This window comes from Zeugodacus cucurbitae, chromosome 4 (assembly GCF_028554725.1).
Source record: "Zeugodacus cucurbitae isolate PBARC_wt_2022May chromosome 4, idZeuCucr1.2, whole genome shotgun sequence".
NCBI lineage: Eukaryota > Metazoa > Arthropoda > Insecta > Diptera > Tephritidae > Zeugodacus > Zeugodacus cucurbitae.
The window spans coordinates 69,097,562-69,122,384 of NC_071669.1; the positions used below are offsets into that span (position 1 = coordinate 69,097,562).

The 24,823-nt window shown below is 39.9% G+C and overlaps 1 protein-coding gene across 4 annotated transcripts in view; it reads left to right on the forward strand.

Annotated features, from left to right (window-relative positions):
* The first annotated feature begins 22,336 nt into the window (after positions 1 to 22,336).
* LOC105213673 (uncharacterized) overlaps positions 22,337 to 24,823 on the forward strand; it is a 236,630-nt gene continuing 234,143 nt past the window's right edge. For 3 of the 4 annotated variants that reach the window (XM_054230205.1, XM_054230203.1, XM_054230207.1), the window contains exon 1: positions 22,337 to 22,824. The gene's annotated coding sequence lies outside the window, so the exon portion shown is untranslated. The remainder of the gene's footprint in view (positions 22,825 to 24,823) is intronic. The other variant, XM_029041687.2, reaches the window with a different exon arrangement.

Below are 24,823 nucleotides of genomic sequence, written 5' to 3' on the forward strand. Positions count from 1 at the left end.
GAACGCCGAGTAAATGGCTATAGGGTTGAACAGCGTTAATTTCGACAAAAATGATGCGCGAAATTCGGTGCTCATCAGCAGCAGCAACAACAACAACAATAAAACGAACGACTTTGAGATATAGCAATTACCAAATTCTGCAGAATACACTGCTGCTATGGCTTCGAAGAATCAGCATAGTTGACGGCCATTAAATCATGCAACCGAAGTGCAAAACCCACTAAAGTAGAAGACCCCAACAACAACAACAACGCTATTCAAAACAATTGCGCCAAACACTTGCCAGCGATTTGGTGCGAATAAATCACACAGTTGCAGAACAATAACAACAAAGCAGACGGTAAGTGGGTAGGCGGGCAGAACCTACCCAAAAAACGAAACACGAAGATGTATGTGTGTGTTTGTGTGTGCGGAGGGAAAGAGAAAAGAATTCAAGCGCAGCTTTCGAACTGAATTGAGTTCACTTTCCGAATGCCCCGGCGGTCAACATGTTTCCGTCAATAGGGCGGACGGACACTTAGGTAGTGTAAATATTCGCACACTTCGGATAAAAATTAAATAAAATGCCAACAAAAAAAACAGTTGAGGCCAACAATTTTGGCAACAGCTGAGCTCGCTGCTTGCTCTGGTGTTGCAAATTGCCAGGCATCAAGCGCTTGCGAAGCGGCACGTTGTTGCCAATTTAGTTGTCACAGCAACGGAAGAATTATCGCTTTTGGCTAAATGAATTTTGTTGTCAACGTGGCCCAACGAGTTGAGGCTAAACTGCAGCAATCAACAATAACACTGAGCTTGCTAGTGTTGCCGCTGCTGCTGCTGGGTACACAGGGTGCCCGAGCTGCCGCTCCAATTGCCCACCAGCCAAATTCACTGCTTTAAAGCTGTTTTGCTGTTTTTTGGGGGAAGCGTGTTTCCGTGTAAACAGGCGTGACTTTATTATTAGCCAGCGTCAGCCAAACGTATGTTTAAGTAATTTTCATTTTTCGATCAGACCCTGGAACAGCGCAAACAACAGCACGCCACCACCGCCACCAACACCACGATTAGCAACTTCACCGCTGCTGCAAACTTATTCGGTCAGGCGAGGCGATCGCCAGCCAAAAATGGCGAATGAAAAGCACAAAAGTGCAGCGAAAAATTTCGGCAACTTAATAACTAACTGTTTGCGGTGAACTTATTTTGTGATCCCTCATTTCATTTCGACTTATTGGCAGACGCACCAAACTGCGCTGTTTGCCAAACAAAAGACTTAAGCGAGGAACTTGCTCTGCGGATACAGCGAGAACTTTTCACAAATGATTAAAATTGACGTAGGACTAATTTGTGGGCTTAACGGGCGATTAAGTGCCAAAAGCGTACAGGTTTTTCTTTCGTTGGTGTTGTTGTTTTCGTTTTTATTGTTGAGTGTTAAAAAATAGAAGCGCCAAAGCAAAAGTGGGGCTAACATATTAAATTGTACTGAAGACACCCTACACAGTGCGCAAAGTACACACAAGTGGAGCACTTAAAAATAAAAGGTTTCATATAAAATTGCTGAGGATTTTGAACTCCAATTTCAGCTTTTGGCAGCATCTTCAGATTTCGGAGTTTTAAAATGTTAATTTCACACATTGACCGCTTTATTCGACTAACAACCATCCAGAAAAAAATGTATTATATTTAGTATATGGACTTTATGTGCTTATTATGTGCCGATGTCCCCAACCCCTTAACTGGTATCCTGTGAGTCTTAACAAACTTAACCTCATTAACCGCTCGAATGTAAAACATAGGCCCGTCGTGACATCTGAACTCCTGAACTCTCTTTAAAATGTGAACAGACCTTCGTCGAGGTCGTTAGGTTTGGGTCGGTGAGCTTAAGGTCAAGTTTGTTTTCATTTTGGCTGAGATTAATGATCTTCGGCTGAGGGCAATGACCTTAAAGTCAAGATTGTTTTCATTTCGGATGTCACGTGAGTTCAGATTTGCTTACATTTTGGGATGAAGTAGTTTATTTATATTTTGAAGTCACGTGATCAATTCTGAGGATAACTTAATTTTAGATTTTTTATATTTGGTGGAGTATGAGATTAACGGTTTTTACTTATTTAAAAAGTCACATCAAAAGTCATTACATTTTGTGGAATCGCACGTCGCCAGGTGTCGATGAGGTCAGGTGCTTAGAGGAGTATTGATTTTAGATTTTCCAGTTGACTTTGTGCGAAATATAAAGTTAAATATGTAAAATATTTAAAAATTTTTAAGACAGAGAATATGAAATCTATTTAACAAATTGGTCGATGATAATCGATTCAAATATCTCAACACCGCATCGAATAGCCATACAAAATAGTCGTGTAAATCCTTCACAAATATCAAGACAACCTCAAAACAACATAACCAATACAATAACAACACACTCGACCTTGACTTATGCATGCGACAGCGCTTAACTCATTAGCGAATCACCTGTTGCCACCGCTCTTCCAACAGCAGTCCGTCGTTACCCGTGGCTTCCTTTAGCCGCGCTTAATGCATAAATAATTTTTCGATTAACTTTTTTCATTGCCATTTTATACAGCCATTCAACCGCTTATGATATTAAAAAAAAAGCAAAAACAATCACAAATGTGGAATACAATAGTGACGTCCGCCGCGGACTGATGTGCCATCACTTTGCATCACTCAAATGCTTCATCAATTAAATTTTCCCCCGCAACATGTTGAACAACCAACGCGATTGGCCGGTAGGCTGCCACCTAAAGCATATTTACTCCTTTGCAAAGCTGCAACCGGGAACCGGTAATCGGCGGCAACGGTCGCCGCGCCACTATCTTAAGTGATATTAATTTAAAATCCATTAATATCTGTATTTATGTATGCAAATAGCCGAGCGATGGTGCAATCGAGCGTGTTGAAAGCGAAACAGAAGATTGAGTTGGGCGCGGGGTAAGGCAGCGCCAAAGCGAAAACAGTAAATATATCAGCAAAACAAATTATATATTTTAAAATGATTTATGAAGATAAAATGGCATGCTGCAATACCAGTTTAGTGTTCGAGTATGTTTATAGATATAAGTATTCTACAAGCTAATTAAATGACAATTACGTGAAGTCTTAATCTCCAGTCGTTTGAATCTGTTTGAGCTTTTATTGGCGATGACAGTTTCCTTCTCATAAAAAGTGTTTTTATTCTAACATTTACTCAATTTTGCGATGGAGGAGACCATGATATGTCTCAAGAGGAAGTAAGAGTAATTATTATTCGAATTGTAACTTGATCGGTTCTTCGGAACATCCTCCAAAGAGGATTGCGGATACTTATTGGTCCAGACACTCTCGCCAAGTCAATGAAGTCTCGTCAAGCATTCCTCAAACCCTAGACAATATAAAGAGTTCATCATCATAGAAATTTTGGGAATGATCTTTATGATCAGATCGAGAAATTTCATTCGAAAGGTAGGAAAAGACTTTGACCGACAAAGCCGTTAAAGCTGTTGTATTCGAAATTTCGGAAACCTCCAAGTGGTATTGAACAAGTCTATGTCTACATTTTAATCGATTCCAACCCAAAACCAGAAGCTTTGGTTTTCAGCTATCATTGTCTTAAACTCTGAAGCGCTGAAACCCCAAGGACCAGAAAAGACTAGTGCGAAGTTAAAATTTGAAAACTTAAATAACTCTCTACGGAGTTGATCTGACCCACGGCATGCTGAAATCTGGTTCCATAAATAATAATAAAGTTTCATTATCTCACCTACCCTAAAGATCGTTAGATCGCCATAGATAAACTCTTTTAAGGCACAATAGCTACATCTCTACTTTATATAACTCAGAGCGTTATGTTTCATCTCTCGCAATGACTTGTCCAATTACGAGTACATCTGATATCAGCATATTTACCTTAATCCACTCCGTCTACTAGTATTACAGTACAAACAAAATGGCAAAACTAGTTCCTAGAAAGCCATCAATTCCGAAACATATTGAGACATTTCTGCCCACGTCCAGCTATCTTATAACAACGTCCATTTATTCACATACAAACACACACATGCGAGTAGAATGTATTCAAAATTCCTTCAAGGCAAGGTCATACACACCCGTCTTCGTGCAACTAGAACATACATAAGTGCCAGCGTTGGTGTGCTCAGCGCTTATCATACATATTTATGCATGAACATATTAACATATATAATTTATACGACCAGTAAATGCATGTGTGTATGTGTGTGCGTGAGTGTGTCTTGTGCAAAATAGCTTTGACTGACGTATTCAGTACAAGTTGGAATGATTGATGGCAAAATTACTTTTGATATATGTGCGCAAGCACCCTTCGTCTTCAATTACCCACTGGTCAGCAAGCGAGAGCACATAAACAAACACACATGCACACCGTTATATGTGTGTTGGGAAAAAGGTGCCTATGGCAGTCGGCCGGGTCCTCTGTGCAGGCTGAGCTCTTGTGCTTCGTGCCGTGTATTCCATTTCGTACACATTGTGGACAATCGACAAGCAGGCATGCGCAGCCAGCACTCAACAAGCGATACACGCATCCCGTCAAAGAGGACGACGACGACGAGGTAATCATGCGACTTGCCGCAAAGTCAACTCTATGCGGCAGCTACTGTGGCTTAAACTGCTCTCACTCTTCGCACACACACACTCCCATACTCGCATGGGAGTATTACTTTGAAGGCAATGCCAAATAAAGTGCATGCGATCAACGTGAATTCCCTTAGCCCCGTCCAGCCGCTCGACTTTCAAGCATTTCATGTGTCGTTGGGAATCTGTCTGCACTCGCGCCCCGTCGTTACCCCGCTCCGCTGCATGAAAATGAAAATGAAACTATATCAGATTTGTTGCTGCCGATAAGTTTTTCGCTGCTGCCGTTTAGCAGGTGCCATCTATGTGCGCTTAGCTCGTAAGTTGGTCGGCTGGTCGGACGCTGGCTGCTGCTTGAGTGATTTCATGTCGCCCATACTCGAGGCATGCCGACATATTCTCACATACCAACCCTATATACATATACATATGTATGTATGTATGTATGTCTGTATGAAGTAAAGTATTCCTAGCGAATATGTTGCTGCACATGTTGCAGTGACAGCACAAGTTGTATTGGCCATAGCCAAGAGCCAATTTGCTGAATTCCTGACGTCAATGCGATCTGCCTGTTCTGCCGTCCGCGTGTACATCCTCTTCATTCTCATCTTTCTAAATGGTTTTTTGTTTTGTTTTGCCTCATTTTCCTAGTTCATACTCATGCCAAGTACAGCTGTTGCCACGATGCACGCGCGTTTTTAGGCATCCAGTTCGCTTTTTGCTTCTCTTTTTGCGCATAGTTGCGGAGAACTCTTCTATTTACACCATCGCCTTCGTATTTACCTCGGTCCCTTGTATGCGAGAGAGATTATCATGTTATGTGCTATTTCCAATCGAATTCCAAAAGTACTGTTTGCTTTAGTGGCGTGCTGCAACAAGTGTGCTGTAGATCGGTGGAGTTCCCAGCCGATCGTGATATTGAATGACAAAGTGAAAGAGATCACTTTTATGGGATCTAAATTATTGCAACAACAATTTTTATTGTAGAATAATCATTTGAGAAGTAAAAAATGGAACTGGATGCCACGGAACCTTGCCTAAACTCAAATAAACTTTAATCCAAAATGTAACAATTTTTTTTTTACAAATTTCAGAATCTTCTTTCCCAAGAAACTATGATCTCTTGAGTACTACTTACAAATTTCGAGTCCAAACGTTACATAGTTCAAAGAACTTTCGGCAGCTTTCTTCAGAAACTACTTCAGATAATTGATGGAGTCTTGGCAGAAAATAGGTCAATTAACCATTCGGGATTTTGTAGAGTTTCACTTCTACGAATTGAACCTTTCAAATATGGTGGGAATCGAACTCAAACTGATCAGATTCAAGACTAGACTCTGTTCTTGCTACTTTCGTATCATGTACAATTTTCCTAGAAGAGCACTACCCCTCATATTATTATTGCAATACTTGTAGCACATTTTCACGTTCTTGTCTTATTGCACACTTTATGTCCTCTTCAATTGTGCATTTTTCCTTCAACAGTCCGTACATACTTAACCGAGCCTTGTCAATTGCCAGCCGCGTTTTTACTCTACTCCCCTCGAGGGATCGATCGCCTGTTGGCTGCTCGTGATTTTGATGCTTGTCACTTGTCGTTCGGTGGCCGCCATCCAAATCGATCGTTGTCAGGCGATAAGCTCGCATGCCTCCGAAGCCTTTCAACTCTTTCGACTGCGCATTTTGACGGCGCGCTGCGGAATTGCGCGCAGCCGATGCGGACCAGCACCGTTGAATTCGCTAATCGGCCGATAGAGGGTACTAGCGATCGGCAAGTTTTGCTAAACTGATTGAAAGATTGAGTGTCACCGATACTGTCAGCTAGCCGAGACATGAGTGTGCGCTGACATCGTCTGCTTCTCGGTGTTTGTGTGTGTGTGGACATGTTGCTTCTGTAAGTTGTTGTTTCTTTTGTACTTTTTTCATACTTTTTTGTCAATCGATTGTTGTAATTTTGGGTACACAGTGTCGACTTGTAGTTCTCTTGCGAACAGGTGCATGTCGGCTGAAAAAATGCTATACAACAAAAAATTGTGCCTGGTAGCCTGTCGAGTTGTTGAGGAAGAGTTGTTGTGGGTGCCAGGCGGCGGACTGAACATGTAGTACGACATTCTTCACATTCCTAATATGGATTAAATATTTGACATTTTGCCTCAAATGGCGTTTTTGCGTGTATGATAGACAAGTGTTTCAGTGATATTGCGAGTTCGATGGAATGTTGTTAGAAATTTCAAATAAATTAATGATTTCAGCGATTTGTGTGGCCAGAAGGAGTAATTTTCAAGCTAATTTTACCACTATCGATCGATTTTAATCAAAAAAAAATTTAAGAAAAACTGTTGATGCTCTCTTTGAAAAGGATTTAGTATGGTAAAACTTTTCCTAATGTTAGTTTTCTTGGTAGTGCAGTAATACTTGGACGCTACAAATTTATTTTACTAGCCCACAGCGAAGTTTGAAGTATCTCGGATCCCATTTCATTTAGTACTTGTCACAAAATGCTCTTCATAATCCTGAAAATAGAAATCTACATTTTTGGAGTGTACTCAAATTGTGGTAGTCAACCAGAATACAGTCAGTGTTCTGAGGGAGTTAACGGTACGGTCTAAGAAGAGATCTTAGTTGTATAAAAGTGAGTTTTAAATTTAGCTGGTTTCCCAAATGCTGTCTCGGAAAAAATCTTTAGGACACAATGAAATTCCTGTGGATCTGAAGTGTCTTTTTCTTCTTTCATATATATGATATTAGGTAGACTTATTCTGCAGTCCACCATAGACAAATTTATTTTTATTTCAGTACTTCTCAAACTACGAGATCTTGCACGGACTACTGGAAATTTGCAAGGTTTGGACTCAGATAAAGGTTTTGACATTTCTCAATTCAAAAGACCAGAAAAAGAACCCTCCTCTTACAGTCCTGGTGGCTGAAAACAAACCATCGACTATGTAATCTGGTTTCCAACTTCGGAACTTCTCATTCTAGTTTTCTCATTTCACAAGGCTTGGTACAACCCTCTCCATTCTATAAATAAACAATACAACTTTCGTGTTTTAAATACCACCAAAACAACACTTAATACTCCAAATGGTCTTTAGGAAAGACTTTTCGTGGGGTTAAGCAATAATTTTGAGCGAAAATTCCGCCTCGGCCTATTAAGGCTGCATGCGTAAAACTATTACGTTATTATATTAACAAACTTCATTAGCAAACGAATTAGATAACTAGTGAACGGTTACGCCACTCAAGCAGGCTGTCCGTCCATCACGATAATGGGTAATTTATAGTAGCTTCATTAACACCATTTGCCACAATCGAGAGATTTTCCAGGGCACACGCAACACACCCATACTCAGTCGTCTGCACGTATGGATGTGTGTTTGTATGTATGTATATGTGTGTATGTGTGACATGGCTGGCAGTGTTGCCACGCTTCATTGCTTACAACGCTGTCACTGATGGCCAAGCGATAAATTCATATCTGTCGCATTAATGTGTTGTCTACAATTCAAAATTTATGCCATTGCCGAACCCCGAGGCGAAAGAATAAGAAGCCTCTTAAGTGTAATCAAAAACAATGGCAAACATAAATAAATAAGTAAACATAAGTAATGCAGGGGCGTGTATACATACGCGCCGTTAGATTAGATGGATCTAATAGCGTAAAAACCGAAAAAGACACCTTTCCTATGAGACAATGGCTTATTTAGGGCAGAGGATGTTATGCCACCACACATTACCAGCGCACCATAAAAAACAACAACAAAAAACAACGAAATGGTAGTTGAGCGAATATAAATGCGATTAAAAATGCCGGTTAGTTGTGGTGGCAGCGTTGCGGTTGACGTTTGTCAGTGCGCCGCAGCCGTTATAGCGCGGCGCAATCAATTGTAACAATCAACGCGCTAAAATCGCTTCAACACGACATGCTTACGCGCACTCGCAGTGACATGCATACAAACAAACAAATGTACAAATGTCAATGCGTGTGTCCGCCGAGCCGGAGCGTTTAACAAGAAATGGGCGCGCTTTGAAGGGCCCCCGCAGTTGGCACGCACTGCAGTTGCATGGAATTCAACGGAGGTGCTGAGCGCGCTGACATGTGTTGCCTTCAATTGACAGCTATTCACCGAAAATGGTGAAATGTGTAATGCCACACCGTCTGCGAACGGCCATGGAGCTGTGCGTTGCAGTAAGCTTGTAGACATGCTTGAAATCATCATGGGTCATTGATCAACGTTCGGGTCATGATTATTCAAATGCAACTCTCCAGCTGCAAATAGCATGTAACCGCTGCATTGTTGTTGCTTAGAAATATTCTCGGTGGCTTGTCTCTGCTTGTTTCGGAAGTTGAGATTTGTCAGTTTGCATTTGTCAGCTTCGATAATTTCAATAAAAGGACGTAAATATGGGTGTGTTCTTGGCATGTTATGTGTTTGCCTTTATGGTTTTCCACTTCATTAATTTGATGGAAACATGCCAGATACTACTACTGAATTCGTGTTTCGGGAGTTAGGGAATATGGGTTGGAAAAATTACACGTTTTGGAGCTTTAAGACTTAAAGCCGTTGACAAAAATCTAAAGCTTTACTATATTGACTGGATTGTAGAATTGAGTATTGAAACTAAATTACAATTGAACTTCCCGACCTTAAATCACCATAATCCACAAAAAAACTTCGAGTTAGAGCGACTTTCGAGTCATGGAAGGTAATTTTTATGAAATTTGACTTCTATTGCCAATTCAAGAGTTCGATTTATGGAAGTTCAACTGTATTATAACAAGCAAACTTCGATATGAGTAATGATTCCTAAACGATATACTGAACCGATTTAATGTGTTTTGAATACTTTGTCACATTAGTATCGGTCGTTTAGAACGGAGGTCCTCATTTTGTGTATTTGGAGACTACAACAAGATTACTCGATTTCAACCAATTTTAGGGGAGAATTGACCGAACTGAAAAATCAAAATTTGTGCAAAGTTTCATTCTCATATCTGCAGTTTAGGTCAAAATGTTGTCTTATTGGAAGTGTGGTTGCTGTTCGGTCCATACATTTACAAACTGTATCATGACATTTCCAAAACCAATTTTTTTTCTCTAAGTCTGAGGGAAATAGCATTAGAAGCTTAGGTTATATGTATGTACATTAAACCAGTGAAAGTTTGAGAACCTATGAGGTTGGTGTGGTTCTCATTTCAAATCATCTCAAACTAGAATCCTCTATAACAAAGTTAAAGTTTTGGTTCTTAGTTTGTATCGCTTTACAGCGCTTTTCGTTTAATGAAATTTTGTGGACGTGGTAATGGTTCGATTTCTCCGATATCCAATAGTGGGATCTCCAGACCCTGGCACTCGTAAATTCCAAGTTTAATCAAGTAACATATATTTTTACTCAAGTCATCGCGTATATGGAGAGGCGATTGGACTGTCTCACATCCACTCCAGAACTTTGTGTCCAGAGCTTACTTCCACTCATCATCCTTATAATTTTTAATACATATTATTCTATCTCTATCCCGATTAGAATCTGCCTCACATCGCAACACTTCCTCGATAACTCTTCGCACAACATGCCGTCCCACCTAAACGCCCCTCTAGACAAACATACAAATTAAATGGCGCAAAAATACTACAAAGTCAACAGCATAAAATGCCAACTGTCAAAATAGGGCCAAAGGCACAAAATGTCGATGGAAATTAATAAATGACGAGCGCATAGCGCAGCCAGCGCATTGCACTTGATATGCGGCTGCCACACATGCAACAATTAGCAAAACAAACGCGAACGCATAAAATGATATGCATTTGTAAGGCGAATGCAATAAATGCAATACACAACAACAACTACAATAATAAGTGAGAAAACCTGGCAATAAATTGTAACAGTACGAACAACAAGGCTTTATGGTCCATTGCGACAGCAATCAAAACACTGTAACTATTATTACAACAACAATAAAAACAAAAGCAACAACAACGATGGCAATAATAATGCAATCAGCAACCAGTAGCTGCCAAAACGAAAAATGTAATGATCAGCGACTGCCAACCGCCAACCTGCCAATTGGCAACCCAACCGCCAACCAACGACCGCCTGCCTGCCTACCCTAGCCTAGATCACAACAAATACATAGCGTGGCGTCGATTTCGGCACAATGCGCAACGGTAGTGCGGCGCATGCGTAATAAGCACCTCTCAAACTGACATCACAATAAAATGTCATGATATGCCCCCATGGGTGTAACTACGACGGCCTCGTACCAGCCGCGCAATAACAACAAAAACAATTGCAAATAGCTTTTAGTAGCGTAAACGGCAGTTAAGCGCATCTACAACAAAACACCGCGCTGGCAGGCGTTCTCGACTGCCAACAAATGAGCTGTGTGGCACTTGTGCTTGTGTCCGCCTGCCTGCCACAGAAACAAATAAGCCATCGGCACTGCCGTAACGACGCGGCTTAACACAGCTCAGCGCGCGGCCTGGCCTTCCTGCCACTCATCGCCAGCGCGAACACTTTGACTTTGCCCGGATTTCGTCTATAAAACGTCTCACGTTACAATTAAAATCAATAAATCGACACTAATACCAAAGCAGAGCACGGAGCACAGAGCGCGTCGTGCCACAGACGTCGGTGAGCTCCGTTGGAACGCCGCAAGAATGTGCTGCGTCGGCATGTTGCATGCGGCTGGCTAGTAGTGGCGTGCGTGCCGATTAAAGGGTGATTTTTTAAGAGCTTGATAACTTTTTTTAAAAAAAAAACGCATAAAATTTGCAAAATCTCATCGGTTCTTTATTTGAAACGTTAGATTGGTTCATGACATTTACTTTTTGAAGATAATTTCATTTAAATGTTGACCGCGGCTGCGTCTTAGGTGGTCCATTCGGAAAGTCCAATTTTGGGCAACTTTTTCGAGCATTTCGGCCGGAATAGCCCGAATTTCTTCGGAAATGTTGTCTTCCAAAGCTGGAATAGTTGCTGGCTTATTTCTGTAGACTTTAGACTTGACGTAGCCCCACAAAAAATAGTCTAAAGGCGTTAAATCGCATGATCTTGGTGGCCAACTTACGGGTCCATTTCTTGAGATGAATTGTTCTCCGAAGTTTTCCCTCAAAATGGCCATAGAATCGCGAGCTGTGTGGCATGTAGCGCCATCTTGTTGAAACCACATGTCAACCAAGTTCAGTTCTTCCATTTTTGGCAACAAAAAGTTTGTTAGCATCGAACGATAGCGATCGCCATTCACCGTAACGTTGCGTCCAACAGCATCTTTGAAAAAATACGGTCCAATGATTCCACCAGCGTACAAACCACACCAAACAGTGCATTTTTCGGGATGCATGGGCAGTTCTTGAACGGCTTCTGGTTGCTCTTCACCCCAAATGCGGCAATTTTGCTTATTTACGTAGCCATTCAACCAGAAATGAGCCTCATCGCTGAACAAAATTTGTCGATAAACACATTTCGAACCGAACACTGATTTTGGTAATAAAATTCAATGATTTGCAAGCGTTGCTCGTTAGTAAGTCTATTCATGATGAAATGTCAAAGCATACTGAGCATCTTTCTCTTTGACACCATGTCTGAAATCCCACGTGATCTGTCAAATACTAATGCATGAAAATCCTAACCTCAAAAAAATCACCCGTTATATCGCCACAATTGGCGAACTTCATCTGTTACAGGCCACAACAACAACAACAACATAAAGTGGCAACAATAACAAAAAGCGCAATAAAGCGATTGCACGCAGCCACTTGTAGCGAAGCGCTGACGCAACCGCCAATGAAGCTGATGCGCTGCCGCTGCGTCTTGGTAGCCACAACAGTTCGTGCAACAACTCCTCTATGCACCAGTAATACTAACCATGTAACTAAATGTAGTATAACCGAATAGCAACAACAAACACAGCCATCGTCATGCCACATGATGCCACAGCGCCTGCGCCGTGCGATAAAGTATAAAATTTTATTACAATTTAATTCACAATAATTGCAGGCTGCCAGTTGATGTTTTCATACTTCTTATTTATTTGCACCAACCAAGGGTTAACGCACACACACACACGCGGCATGCAGAAAAATGTGTGGCAAGTGTGCGTTGGTGTGTATGAAGCGCTCTATCTAAGAGTGTGGAAATGTGCTTAAGCGGGCTCCAAGCGTGCGCAGACAAGCCAAACAAAGCGGAAAAGTTATGGGGCACTGCGGCGTATTGCGCGCCACATATATGTGGCACTTTTCCAAACAATGCTAATAAAATTACAGAAATGTTGGCGAGTGTGTCAGCAAATGCTGCTTTAATTAATAAATTCACTTGAAATAATTATCAACGCAATGATACAGGAAGTACAAATAGAGGTCTCTAATGTGAGACTTATGTAAGTGATTGTCACGATGTTCATATACTTTAGGCAAATAGTTAAGTGGCACATAACTCGTAATTCACAGATATTTGCTATTGAGAGTTATAATTCTTCTCACTTAAACGTGCTGTTTATTGCTGTTGTTGTTATCGTAACATAAAATAATGACTGCAAATATTTGCAGCGAAGTAAAAAACCAGCTTCGGTTTTATAGATCTATTGGGTTGGGAGCTCACCCATCTCTTCTATTTTTTATGTAAATCTTGTTGAATGATGTGCTTGCACTATAAAATTCTCAAAGGTCGCTTATATTTTCCTATATGGAGATAAATAAGTTAATATTTTACGAGAGGCCTACAGATCTCTTCGTTCTTTTTGTTCTTGCTTTTGTTCTCGAACAATATCTCTGACTCTGACTATTTGATCTCTCTCCTGTCTCTGTTTCGCTTAGCTCATAATAAGCTCTAAGAATCTTAAAAGGTCTTTACATTGACGTCTTCGTGGAATTTTTCTTCTCTTTAACATTAAATTCTACCGTGTAAATCGGCAACATTACTATTTTATAATTAGGTGAGAAGTTTCTGACAATATTAAGTTTTCTAGACATTTGGAATTATCGGCTGCTTACGACAACATCAACTCAAAGTAAGGATACACCTACAAATACTTTCTGTTACGCCCTAAAAACACTAAGCTTGTGAAGGCTTTTTGTCCGAGCTATAAAATCCGTTCCAAAGACTATAGGTTATGTACAGTATCCGATGCTTAGCAGTGTTATTAGGAAATATATCAGTTCTTTTTACTAATTTCAGTTGTTTTCCATTTCGTCGATAGTCGGGAAAAGATTTTCAGTGGCCTATAATAAAGTATCTCGCTGGCTTCTAAATCAAAAAAAGAAGAATAAGTACCGTAGAAATTTAACTTTGTTTTCCACGGTTCGGGTTCGCGTACTTAATATTTGCTTTCGTCATCTGAATCTTGATGGAAACAAAGTTCGATGCCAAATTCGTTGGAAATTTCTTAAATTTTTTGGAATTTGGAATTTTGGAATTTTCTGTAATGGAACATCGGAGTTAGGGTTCCTTCCACAACTTTTGAATATAATTTCCTGATAGAAGAAAGTTGAGGTTAAGTACGAGTAATCGATGTGCTGACTACGATAATTTCATAGCAATAAATAAAGGAAGGTTACCAAAATATCCTGAATTGAAAGGTCATCTAAAGGATATTTATGCTATGAATTCAAGAATTTCAACCCACTAAACTAGGTACTGAAGAAATTTATCCACAAACATTTTTCTGATTTGTCCAGAGCAAAATCAAAAACATTAAATTTTCATAAAATTATGGAATTTAAGAAAACGCTATACGTTGAGGAAGAGTACGAGGCCTTCATGCCAAAATCAATCAAGGCAAATCAACGAAGCATTAGCATTTAAATACATGCATACATATGTATAGTTTGTATGTAAATATGCGCTAGTAAACATGTAAACAACGCTGGAGCACGCTTCGCGAATTTTCACGAAATCAGTTATTGTTTTAACCTTAAATAATAAACACAAATTTTTGTGCAAATAGAAAACTTGAGTCAAACAAGCGTAGCGAAAAGCTAACAAAATTCGTAAATAAAATATAAGAACAACAAAAAACATAACAAAAATTTCTACAAATACAAGTATTAGACAAATAAGCAAGTCAAATAAAAATATTCGTTGCTCGTAAATCATTCAAAGATTTGTTCCCACACAAACTGAATGCCATCTGTATGTGTGTGTGTGTGAGTGCAACACAGTGTGGCGCTTTACTCGAGTGTATGTACATATATATGCATTCATCTACGCTTCGACTCACTCACTCATCCGTCGATTTGTGCCAACTTCAGCAACTTTCCGACATCGCAACAAATCGCTGCCACTGCGCGTCGAGTGGCATAATGAAGCGTTCCAATGTGTTGTTTTAAAATGCTAGCATATGTTCCATTGTTTACATATTTATATGCACATACTAGTGTGCTGTGTTTGCACAGAAATTAACGTAATGCTGTTGTCTTAACACAAATTTCGTCAAAACAACCGTAAGGAAACAATATGCCAAGTCAAATCATGCTAACTGTCGGTATTCAGTTTCAATGTTGGTAGAATTCAGCTTGAAATGAAATAAGCTAACAATTACTTATATGTATTGGTAAGTTCGAGTATATGCATATGATAAATACTTGGTGTTAGTGTAACGAGCATAAGCGCTTCGTAATGTGGGTCGACTTGCAACACCTGCGTTTGTTTTGTTAGAAAACAATTATGGTTGTTAATAAAGGTGAGACTATTTACATTGCATTCAGTTACCATCAAAATTAATGCATACATAAAGCTTTTGTTTAACTTAATTAATGTTATGAGCGTAATTTAATAGCGTAATAAAATTGAGAACTGTGATATTAGTAGCTTCTACAACCAGATTCATCAGAATCACAATCACACACATAGTGGTTTACTTTCTGTTCCCTAAAGTGAAGAGGTCCTTCAAAGTACTAATACCAGAAAACGGCTCATTGTTAAAAGTCTATACTTCCCTCAAGAAAGGTATATACCGAAGAAACATATCGATATATATTTAGGTAACCGCTGGACTCATTGGAGAATGCCTGATGATTACTGCGAGCTTTTGAAGAAGATAATGCAACCAACTTTACCGTTGACTGGTGGAGACACCGCTTACGCGGTTATAGCCGACGCCACAACAGCGCGCCATTCCTTTCTTCTTTTGGTTTGTAATGTCAATTGGTAATGCCAAGTGAAGCCTTGTCCTTCTCCACCTGGTCCTTCCAACGGAGTGGATGTTTTTTCCTCTTCCTCGGCTTCGACCAGCGAGTAATGCATCGAGCTGGAGCATTTTCGTCGCTGAACTATGTCAATGGCGTTCCATTGTCTGCGGTATTCGCTGTTGCCAATGTCCAGAGGACCATAAATCTTGCGCAAATCCTTTCTCTCGAAAACCCCAAGACTCGTCTCATCGGATGTTGACATCGTCCACACTTCTGCACCATAAAGTAGGACGGGAATGATGAGGGACTTGTAGAGTTTGGTTTTTGTTCGTCGAGAAAGAACTTTACTTTTTAATTGCTACTCAGTCCAAAGTAGCACCTTTTGGCAAGAGTGACTCTGCGTTGGATTTCAAGGCTGATATTATTATCGGTGTCGACACCAGGGTATTCAAAATTCTCTACAAAGCTATCCCAAGAGTGACGTGGGAGCCTCAGCTTAAAGAAGTTACACGATAGTGAGTCACCCTCTCTGAAACCTCGTTTGGTATCGAACGGCTCGGATAGATTCTTCCCGATCCTAATGGAGCTTTTGGTGTTACTCAACGTCAACTTACACAGCTGTAGTAGTTTTTCAGGGATACCAAATTCAGACATCGCGGCATAGAGACAGCTCTTTTTCGTGCTGTCGAAAGCAGCTTTAAAATCGACAAAAAGATAGTGTGTGTCGATCCTCTTTTCACGGATCTTCTCCAAGATTTGGCGCATGGTGAATATCTGGTCAGTTGTTGATTTTCCAGGTCTAAGGTCACACTAATAAGGTCCAATCAGTTAGTTGATGGTGGGTCTTTCACACAGTACGCTCGATAGGACCTTATATGTCACGTTAAGGAGATTTATCCTACGGTAGTTGGTGCAGACTGTGGGGTCTCCCTTTTTGTGGATTGGGCAGAATACACTTAGATTCCAATCGTCGGGCATGAAAGTTCACTCAATATGTGCTTCTATGGCGAAGAATCTAATCTGCGAGATAGATCCATTCGGAGGCCTCACACAAGTCTTGTAGTTCTTTCTAACTGTGGTATTAGGAGGAAGCTGGATTTATTGCAATACTAATACACACTTGTAAAGTTGACGCAATACCCTAGTGCCGCACGTTGCATGCCGCAAACACTTTTTTATGGACCTGCAAATTTCTACTACAGCTTTAGCGATTGTATGTAATACTTACGGCCATGCGACGTTGACCCAAGTCGAGGGTGTGGTATCTAGACAAGTGCGTGCGTTGGAGCTGGTGTCATATGCACATGTACAAACATACATCAATAGCAATGTGGCATCCACATAGATACATATAAATATATGATTTGTAGCGATTCTTAGCGGCTGACTTGCGCGTTGCCTGCTCGAGGCAACTCTTGCAAACTTTGGCTAAGTTGGCGACGATGATGCAGCACATGTGGCATGCGGCAATATTGAATTGTTGCACAGACCGTTAGGTTGCAATATGCTCGCGGCCATAGACAACGCATAAGCGATAAAATTATGCAGTGCAACGCACCGAAGGCAAGCGTTAGCCGACAGATGCCAGGCACTCGGCAAAAATTATAAGGAGAACCCAAAAAAAAGAAGTAGAAAAAAGTCAGTAAAAATAAAAAAAATGTTAGCAAATGTATGTAAATACGTTATTTGGCGGCAGAGGAGCCGCGTATGCAAGCAAAGGTGTGTAGTGGAGAAGTCAAACAATGCGGAAGATGACACTTGCAGTGTGAGGGCAGTCAGCGGTCTAGCATTTGTGTATGTGTGTTTTGTGCTTAAATTTACGGCTTTTTAATAACTCCCTTCTATATATACTTGCCACGCGCAAATATTGCTGCATGCAGCGGGCAAATAGTCACCTTTGATTTAAGCCGGCATCCACAGCATACGCTTTGTGCTCAGCGCTAAATATGCCGCCAACGGTTTGCCGACCAAACAATCGATGTTAAGACACCGCTTTGTTGATACAAACACACACACACACAGCTGCAACGCACAATGAAATTGTCAAGTTGACAAATAAATTTCAAGATTTCAGCAAGATTTACTTATGCTAATGACGAGCGGACGCGGACGCACTTGAAAAGCAAACACATACAGTGTGTGAGTGGTGCGCCTGCGCGCCGACGCAAGCAAGCAAAGCGAGTCAGCATGGCGCGCACGATGAACGGAGGGCATATCATGTGTGTGTGTGTGTGTGTGTGTGTGTGTACACATGTCGCTTTGCAAATATGTTTTCTTCACCCATTTACTCTACTCTTGCCGCAATTATTCATATTTATTTGAATTTCTGCGCGCCGTCGTCGTCGTCTTCGTCGTGTTGATGATAAATATTCCCATGCCCGCAAAAAGGCATAACTCATCCTGTGCGCATGCGCATCCTCCTCAAGAGTACATATTTGGCTTTCAACGAGCACCCAAAGTACAACAACTGCAAAAAAAGTAAACAAAAAAAACACAAACAAAGTATGAATAAATATTTGCGCGAAAAAATACCTTCAGGTGTTGTGCCAGCTTTTGAATGTGCGTAGCGCAAATGTTGTTGCTCTATGTATGTATGCATGTACAACAACATTTGTTTATTTATGAGCACATTTCTATCTGTTATCTTAGTTTGAAACGCGTGAAACTCGTTGCACGCGCAAGTCATCAAAATGACACGATTCCATCGCGTACTGGAATCATACACCTACATGTGTATGTGTGTTGGCCAATCTATGCGCACCTCTACTACGACCAGCTAGACAGATAAGCATCACAACACTTCTGTCTGCAGCAGCTACTCATCTACGCTGCCCCTCAACAGCAGCACACCAAATCTGAGTGTTCGCTTCGCCTCTCCTTTCGCTCAACACCCACCAATGTCAATGGACAGTACATCACTGCCAGTCGTCTGTCTGCGTCTGCGTTGTTCTCTGCCACCTTCTGTGTCATTTGTCTACCGCTCAGCGCTCGTGTGCCGCAGGCGAAAAACAATTAAAAATAGCACGTTCACGTAGTACGTCTGTCGCTTCCATGTACGTGTCGGCAGCCAAAACAAGCCAACTTGCGCCGCTCTCTAGCCCATAGCGTTCGGCTGGACAATATTCTAGCGTCGGTGGCGGCAGCGGCGCAGTTATGCGCTTCAACTTTCCACATCCACAGTTGTTGCTCCATTAGCCAGAGCACATGCAGCGCGATGTGTGCATATGCAAAAGTTAGTGACACCCTCGAAGATCGTCGTCATCTTTGTCGTTGTCCTCTGCTCGTGCTTTTGTTTGACTTGTCTCTGTGATACTCTGTCAACGGCCGGCAGCTAGACTTCTGAGGAATGCTTGCGTGCATGGGAGTTGGATAAAATTTGTCAGTTGTTATTGTTGCTGTTGTTATTGTTATAGCAGAGAGAAGTTATTCCTTTGCTTTTGCAAGTGCTTTTGTGTCAAGGATAAATAGCAGAATTTTTACTCGAAAAATAAAAAATAAGACTATCGAAAGCAACGCTCGGCATTAAAAAATTTTACGGCAGAAAATATATGTTCTGCGACAAATTCGATAATGATTTGATATCACTTTAGATACTGTAATTTTTAAGATTCTTTAAAATATGATTTTTTAAAACCTTTTTCGAACTTTTTCGAGAAAAGTTCATATATGATACTTAAGTCAGGCATTATTGTGCACCAAGGTCAGCACCGATATTTTCAAAGCTATCTACAATTTAGCACTTATAAAACGTGGTAATCACGATAGACAAGAATACCGATGGATCTGCGAAACTGTTATGGTACATCAACAGTAGATCTACTGCTCCGAAGTGCAGCCTCTTTACTCCAACAGCAGAGCGACAATAGTGGCTTTGAGTTCGATGACAATACTCTCAAGGCTTGTCAAGGAGTGTATGAACCTTTAGCATAATGTTACATGTGTACACGGTCTCGGCGGAATCACCGGTAACTGCAAAGTCGTTAAGCCAGCAAGAGAAGGTACCCAAGCCAAAGTGTCATCAAATTAGTAGTCCGTGGTCCACATGCGTGGACATATTTACATACCGCGAGAAAGCTCGGTAAACGCTGGACAACAACCAGCGCTTAAACGGTTGTAAGATCTTTCTCGCCCGGAGCGGTGCTTAAGAAATCCTTCACATTGCTCAGCAAGGTCCATCTTGTCGCAATCCTAGGAGTGCTAACTGGACTGTCCAATAATGCGATGAGACCAAAGATTTTGTCAAACGCAAGCTGCCAAACTTCTTAGGGAAAAGGGATGTGGAATCTTCATACAGGCAATTACTACTCCAATCTCCAACTATCTCCAAACTGAGGTCTAACCACCTTGGTAGTCATATTCGGCGAACCCGACCAACTGAGTGGCACTATTATTATCCAACATCAGAAATTTGTGAAAGACTCGTGATAGATCAGTCTCTTAACCAAACCTATCCTGATCTCATTCGATCTCATGTATTACGAATCTAGAGAAAGCAAGTCTAAGCCTATTTTTGGTCGAATGAAATTTTTAAATTCTTAAATATTGATAATTAAAAATTAGATTAAATATGATGTTTATAGATTTAGGAATGTCCCCCAATTCAAATTATGTATAGTGGCAGTTTGATTCTCTTCATATAAATAAAGAGTTCTAATTTTATTAATGTTAGGCAATAAAGAGAAACTCAATGTTATTCACTAGCCGCCGACTAAGTTGAGGAATAACTCACTCAACAAAAATAAATTCGGATTTCAAACTCAAACGGAGTAAATGAGCATGGAAACAACGCTGCATTGAAACACTACACTCACGGCCTTCAGGCAATAAGCATTTCTACACATAAAAGCCAAGAGAATACTTTGAGAAAATAAGCTCATGAGCTCAAAAGCCTGTTAGTGTATGAGTGAAATGCGCAGGAAATCACACTGAGCAGCCGAGTGTGCTCAAAAAGTACAAAGACCTTAAAATGTCGGGGGTATACAGTGAGCTGTAAACAAAAAACGCAAGGAAATGGAACGGTGCTCGTAAAAGAACTTAATGGGAATAATGCAAAAGAGATGTGCAACAAAACGGGGAATATGCTCAGATGGAGAAACATGTGTTCGTATGTGTGTGTGTTTGTGTTTCTACATATGCTCTTATACATTCGTAAGTTTATTCGAATTTTATAAAAAACATATGTATGTACTGCTGTGTGAGAGATGTGCATAAGTTCGACACACAAGAAGCTTGATAGCGCGTGTGGGTTGCTTATAAGCATATGATTGTATTAAACATACATACGTTCATATGTGTATGTAAACATAAAGCGACTAATTATCAAAGAAATAATAAAAAATATATTCCACATGATTTTATTTATATATTTATTTATTTTATTTTATTTTATTTTATTTTATTTTATTTTATTTTATTTTATTTTATTTTATTTTATTTTGTTTAATTTTATTTTATTTTGTTTAATTTAATTTAATTTAATTTTAATTTAATTTAATTTAATTTAATTTAATTTTATTTTATTTTATTTTAATTTTATTTTATTTTATTTTATTTTATTTTATTTTATTTTATTTTATTTTATTTCATTTTATTTTATTTTATTTTATTTTATTTTATTTTATTTTATTTTATTTTATTTTATTTTATTTTATTTTATTTTATTTTATTTTATTTTATTTTATTTTATTTTATTTTATTTTATTTTATTTTATTTTATTTGTTCTTCTTTCGTTCATTAAGCTTTATGCATTTATTATCATTTATTTATTAACTTAACAGTTCGATTGTCCAAAAATCAACGTCTTTCTCTTCATTTTCTTTTTCGAGAAGTAAATCCATTCGTTAATGCCTTAACCCCTACAGCTTTTAAGTGTATACAGTTAATGCAGCTAAAGTTGTGGAGGAACGAAACATGGCAGCTAAAAGCCGGTTTTTGCCTACGACTATATTTTCCAAACCAAGTTTCAATTCTCATTTCATATCATTTTTTAAGCGCTCCGCATTTATAAACACTGGAGAATAGGAAAAACCTGCGAAAAAGACACAACAAAATAAATAACAAATTGCACTGTTCCAATGCACGGATTCCCCACACCGAACAGAAAGTGCAACAGCAACAAAAAACTGCAACGCCAACACCAACACCACGACAATGTTCGAAAATTGCCAACGCGCCGGAATGTCGCAAACGCTGGAACAAAACAACAAAATAGCAGCCACATTGCGGTAGGCCGCTGCTGGCAGCAACAACTGCAGCTAACAGTATGCAATGCAAGTGAGTTAACAGCGCGGTGTCGCTGTTAAGCAGTTGAGTAACAGCGTGAGTTGCTCATGAAATCTGCGAACTCTCTGTTAACAGTGGCTAACAGCGTTCTGTTAATGACACTTAACAGCCGTTAGCCGGTCTTTTACAGCCGAGTTGTTTTTGCTGGTACTTCGCTTTGTTGGTGTTGGTGTTGCTGCTGCTGCCGCCGCTTGGCGCGCTTGTGTGCATCGTGTGCTTGTGGCCATTGCCAATGTGGTTGTTAGCTGCTGTTGCTTGTGTTGTGTTGCCATTGCCGGCTTTTTTCGATTTTCTGCTGTTTGGTTTTGTTCGAAAATCTGCGCGTCTCAGTTGAAGTGAGCCAGCCGTTTCGGCAGTTCGTTCGTACGTTGGCACGTTCGTTATTGGTTCAACATATCTCGATCGTTTGTTTGTTTTATCGCTGGCCGGTGGCGTAAAAATACGTTTTGTCTTCGTCAAAAGGCAAGTGGCGCGAGTTGGAATTGCTTTATGTTAACGCGAAAAAGAAATGTTTTCATGAAATTTGTTCAAGTGAATGCTTACTGTTCAATGTTGTTTGTGTGTAATGCTTAGTTGTTGTAAAGACACAGAATTATTATTGTTTTGTTTGTTTGTGTGTTTTGAAGCGAACAAGTATTTTGTTGCAAGTAAATAAAAATTCAAAAAAAAAATATTTAAAAAAAATGTTTTAAATTTTATGAGTTTGTAGCTTTAAATATTATTGAAAATTACATTAAATACGAATAATTTTATAAATATTTGTTGCCTCGTGCCTGTGCTTTGCATTTAATTTGCAACAATTTGCGAAATATTTTTCGAATTCTACCAGAGGTAAATCGCAATTTCTACATTTTATTTCAAAAACATATGCATGCCACATATTATTGTTGTTGTGCGCTTAAAAAGTTCAACAACATTTGCGAACAAAGTTTTGTTTTGTTTTGCTGAAAAAAAAAAATGAAAAATCTGCTGCGCGCGCCAACAACTCAATTGTCAAGTGATTACGTGCGAATTTGTTAACTTCCGCATTGCCGGTTCCGCCGCTGCCACAGCAACAGCAGACTGAAACCAATTTTCACTTGTTTAAATGCACTTTTTCCAAATTCCCGCGTACGCCAAACAATTTCTAGGCAAAAAGTTTGAAAAACGAACTACACTCTGCAGCCAGCAACAGCTGTGTGTGCGGCATAGAAAGCGCGGAAAATAATAAAAACAAAAAATATTTGTAAACATCATAGCAACAGCAACAGCGCTACAGCAGCGCGGCCTTGTCGGCGGAGCCACCACCCAGGCGGTCGCCCAACCGCAGCCGCCACAACACTGGTGTCCAGATATAAAGTTTCGGTGGCGTCCGAACGCGTGCGCGTGCTTTTGTGGTTCTTGCAATTTTGCGCTGTCGCTGTTTTGGTGTTTCGCATTTACAGTTGGTTGTTGTTGTTGCTGTTGTCTATTGCGGCTGCTGTTACCTATTAGCTAGTTGTGTATCTACACGCCGCGCGCAGTGCAAATAAGCTTTCAAAAGCTGAAAGGAAAATCGCCAGAAAAGCAAAAAACCAAAAAGTAAATAAAGGAGGAAGCACGGACGAGACGTTGCAAAGGATGATGATGTATGCAGCCAAAGGATGTGCAAAATGAAAAGAAAGTAAATGGAGACGAGCAATTTATAAATGGCAAATGCGAGAAAATAATACAGCAGAGCATTGACTTCGTTGGAGTTGCAACGCTGTTGTTGTTGTTGTTGTTATTGTTGTAAGCGTTGGTGGTGGCATGCTGCACAGCATAACTGGAAAATATAGCAAATGTGCGGGCAGCAAAAGCAGAAAATGAAAAGCGTAGCAAATCAACAAAATTGAAAAGCTTGAGTATATACATATATCTATCTAAATTGATGTATATATATACAGTTATATGGCTGACGGCTTTCCACCTCACTTGATTTATTGTCATTTAGAGCGGAATTCACATGCGTTTGTTTTATTGCACACACACACACACATACAATCGGATGTCATGCGAGTCCATCTAGTTGCCGGTTCTCTAATGTCACAAGTTGACTTGCGATTTTCGATGTGTTTGTTGTTTTGTTATTGTTGTTGTATACACAATAAAAACGCCTGAATTTCACGTATGCTGTGTGACATTTTTTTTCTATTTAATCACACAAACACATATGAAAATACATAGAAGCAGTGGACAGCACCGGAAATCACCAACTGGCAAGTGCCATGCTCTCGAGGATAAAGCCACACAGATACGCACATATATTAACTGTTATATATATACGGATTATAATACATATTCTATGAGCCTTACTGCCTTCCTCCAAACCACAGCAAAACAAACGACGATCCAGCCACTTCGCCATGCCGCCCGGCCGCCATTCGTTGCGGATGTGCGCTCCTAGACTGCCAGTGTCCACACACACACTCACTCGCACATACTCACTTGTGTGTGTCTAGTACGTAACTAAGTATCCATAACGGCGTTAGTGTATTCGCGTGTACAATACTGGATTTAACTCGAATTGCTCATATGTTCATTTGTTTGTACGTTTGTATGCCTCTTACCTGGCACTCATAAATTTATTATACTGGATTTTCCGGGCTTATTGTCAAAGTTGATTTTATACTCTTATTGGATTATGCGCAAATGATTCGCCAGTGTGCTCAGACCGGTAAGTTTAGTGCAACGTTGCATGTAATAAATGAAAAATGTATTACATATTTATTTTTTATTAATATTACACACAAACACATTCACACACTCACACATACATACATACTTAACAATACATGTATGGTTGTGTTGTTGTACGTGCTTGAATTTGCCA